Here is a 4262-nt window from a genome sequence, read left to right as displayed (position 1 = left end):
GGGGGGGGGGGGGGGGGGGGAGCTGTAGCCCCTGGGAGGGGGCTGGGACCCTGCAGGCAGGGGAATCCATATGCTGGGGGGGGTGGCTCTCTCCTGTGGGGGGTAGGGGACCACTGGCAATGCCGGCGTTGTCTGCGGGTGGTCACCGCTTGTCACCCCTCCCCCCCACTGCCAACAGCACTGGCAACATCTGCCAGAGCTCCCTGCTTACAACTGCCGCCATACTCCCACTGCTACCAGTGCCGCCATGCCCCACAAGCCACTGGGGGCACATGGCGTTCATGCAGGGGACCTACCCCTCCCAAGTAGCCCCCACACCCACAGTCCCCCACCTTCACACCTACCCACATAGTGACTCACATTCCACCACATCCCTCCACACCCACCCACATTCCCCCCATTCCCCATTCCACCCCCTCCTGCAAACCCCATGTGATAGGGAAACCAAAAGGAAACATTAAAACATATAGATATTTAGGATTTATTTTATTATGATGCTAGAGACACTGATAAGCTTCCAAATTTCTTTAACATTGTAAATATAGCAATAAAACACTGCCCATCTAATCAACCCCCCTTTCTCTCTCTCTTTTGTTCCAACTATGTAAGAATGTGGATTCTGGGGTATTTTAAAAGTGAATTTGGAATGCTGCTTCAGCAGTCTAGCTGACATAAGGGGCTAGTGTCCCCAGATAACAATTGGCTGGGCCCCAGAAGCTTCTGAGGGCAAGTAACCCTTAGCTATTGGCCCAGGCAGGTTTTTATACTCCTGAGGCAAGGACAGGCGCTGGCCCCAGGCTCTAGCTCCTCCTGGCTGCAGATCCAGGAGCCAGGCAAGGTTATTATGCCCCAAGTGGCACAATTTGCTCCACAACAAAGTGCATATCCGAGCATATGTGCTGAGGCAAAAAGCCCCAGCACAAATTTGCACCACTTCCATTTGAGCTGCTGCAAGTACACGTGCTTGCATGTGTGGACGTGCCTGTAGAGTTTTTGAAGTCTGCTTACTTGTAAGATTTCTACCAGAGATGTCCCAAACCTTGAAAACTAGCAGGGGAAGCAAACGGTCCCAGGATAATATAAATCAAGTACACCAAATACCCTTTTTTTTATTTCACAACATTCACTTAGAACTTAAAATCATTTGATCTCTGACATGCTTTTAAAATTGTTTACCATAAATAAGCATTTCTGAATTCTATAAAGAGCCTATCCAACACTTTGAAGCCAGTTTCACATCACAGTATACCTGGCAACAATGACAGGAAAAAAGCAGGCCTTTTCAAAAGAAGGGTGGTATTTAAAATACTGTATTAAAAACATCCATTACTGCAGTATTATGGCTAAGAATGAATGCTGGAAAATTCAAAGTTACCATTTATATAGCAATTATAAAAATCCCACCCACAATTCTATTATAGTGTTCCAGGTGTGCCACTACAACAACAAAATTGGAGATCTTCAGAAGACTAGAACATGCCATCTCCCAGAAAAAGCATGAAATGTACAGCAGAACTTGAAATAACCTATGAACACATACAGTGGAGTCGCATCATATGCGCATTTAACTTACGCAAATTCAACTATATGCGCTCGGCAAAAAAAAAGAGAGAGAGAGAGAAAAATAACAATTTAAATAGTGCGGGTGATTCCACCCGCCATTCCACTCAATGAGCGTATGCCCCAGAGAGAGCGTGAGATGGGAGACGTGAATCTGCTGTTCCCTCAGTCAGTCTCAGTTCCCACGTGCCTCTCATAGTGTGAGCATCTCGCCCCGCTGAGTGTGATTTTAGTGTTTAAAGATGCATATTTTTCGTACAACATGGCCCCTAAACACAAGCTAACTACTTCATCTGGTACTCAATCAACAAAACAGTGATCTGTTCCAATGCTGGAGGAAAAACTGGCTGTGTTGGACTTATTGAGAGACGGTATGTCGGTCTCCAACGTGGCACGTAAATAGGGCCGCAACAAATCTAGCATCCGTGCCATCAAGATGCGAGAGAGAGAAATTCATCAAGCCATGGCATCAAGTGCTCCAATAACTGCTAAGGTGACGAGCCAAGTGCATGATAAGACTTTAGTGAAGACTGAAAAGGCATTAAACTTATGGCTGGAAGACATGAACCGTAAACATGTGCCTATCGATGGCAACATGTTGCAAGAAAAGGCTCTTAGCCTCTACGCGCTGTTCAAACCTCCTGCCGAAGAGGGACAGCCTTCTGATGAGAAGGAATTCAAAGCCAGCCAAGGTTGGCTTAACAATTTTAGGAACCACTTCAATCTCAAAAACGTGCAGACTACTGGTGAAGCTGCATCTGCCAATGAAGCAGCAGCAAAAGCCTACCCCGAACAATTAAAGAAAATCACAGAAGAAAAGAGCCATCTTCTGGAACAAGTTTTTAATGCTGACAAGACTGGGCTCGTCTGGAAAAAAATGCCCAACCGCACTTGCATTTCAAAATCAGAAAGACAAGCCCCTGGTTTCAAAGCAGCTAAAGACCGTGTGACTGTGCTGTTTTGTGGCAATGCGGCTGGGCATTTAATAAAGCTGGGCTTGCTCTACAGGGCTGCAAATCACCATGCCCTAAAGCACAAAAACAAAAATCTCCTGCCTATCTTCTGGCAATCAAATACAAAGGCTTGGGTGACGGCAGCATTATTTCTGGATTGGTTCCACAGGCGTTCCATTCCGAAGGTCAAGCGGGACCTCGAAGAGAAAGGACTTGACTTTAAAGTGCTGCTGATCGTAGACAATGCTGCAGGCTACCCTGAGGCACTCCGGTTTGCACATAACAACACTGAAGTAGTCTCTCTCCCCCCCAATACCACCTCCATCCTCTCGACCAAGGCACGATTTGCTGTTTCAAGGCCACGTACACAAGGCTTACGTTCTCAGAGATATGTAGCGCTATGGATGCTGATCCCAATCTTAATGTGATGGAGCGCTGGAAGTCCTTCAACATTGCCAATTGCATCACTTATATTAAACAGGCAATGGATACAATCAAGCCTGAAACAGTCAATGCATGTTGGCGAAACCTATGGAAAGAATGTGTGAATGATTATAAGGGTTTCCCAACCATTGACAAAGAAGTGAAATGCATTGTTCAGGTGGCCAAGCAAATGGGTGGTGATGGCTTTGTTGACATCCTCAAGGAAGAAATTGAAGAATTAATTGAGGGCCACAGAGAAACAATGACTAACGAAGAGTTAGAGGAACTGATAAAATCGTCTACAGAAGACAAAGATGATGACGACGAACAGGAAGAGCCAGCAAGTCGGAATCTTCATAAATTTGCTGAAGTGTTCCAAGCAGCGAAACACTTGAATGATTTAATTTCTGAATACAATCCCTCTATGGAACCAAGTCTCAATATCACATGTAGTATTACGGATGATTTGAGACCATACCAAGAAATGTTTGAGCAGCTCAAGAGACAACAGCGACAGTTGACGATCACCATGTTTTTCAAGAAAAAACAACCAGCAGCAGATGAGCCTATGCAATCAACTTCGAGCTGAACCAGAGCCAACCACTTCGTCTACGACTCGCTCTCCGTCACCCAAGCCTGGCCCATCCTCTCCTGGATCGACATCAAGCCCTAACGACCCCCCAACAGTGTTGTGGGGGAAGAGGAAGACTAATCATTGGAGTGTGTACAGCGCCCATCTGCATAGTCTCATCATTCATCATACGGGCGCTGTACTAATCATCGTCATCATTCATCTTCGTTGCATCACTATGGTCATAGTCGTCATATCACCATTATCATCGTCATCACAGACTAGCAAAAATATCCAGGATGAATGGTGAGTGTTCAGGTTTACTGTTTTCCTTTTTTGACTACATACGATTTGCATCTTATGTGCTGACTTTAGAACCTAACCCCCGCGTAAGATGCAACTCCACTGTACACTTGAATGGGAAGCTTGCCTTGAAGAAACTTAACTATATTATTTGTAAAAAAATAAATAAAAACAAAATCTGCCAAGCCACAATCTATTGTTTATAAAAGTTAAATGCTTTCTAACACTGCACCTGTGCCTGGGCCACAATACTGACTTTGTACATTCATAACCCTATGCTGGTTTGTCTGTCCATCTTGGCTTCTCCCTCCATAGTTCCCATATAAGGAACTGACTCATAAGGGGGGAAACATTCAACAGACAAAGGAAGAAATGACAAAATTCTGTCAAATGAAACTTGAAAAATGAACAAAACAAAAAGAAAAATATATCTTTCCTCTACTCATGTTATT

This window comes from Gavialis gangeticus, unplaced genomic scaffold, assembly GCF_001723915.1.
Source record: "Gavialis gangeticus isolate Ggan-Ray unplaced genomic scaffold, GavGan_comp1, whole genome shotgun sequence".
Classification (NCBI taxonomy): domain Eukaryota; kingdom Metazoa; phylum Chordata; order Crocodylia; family Gavialidae; genus Gavialis; species Gavialis gangeticus.
This window is presented reverse-complemented; position numbering follows the sequence as displayed.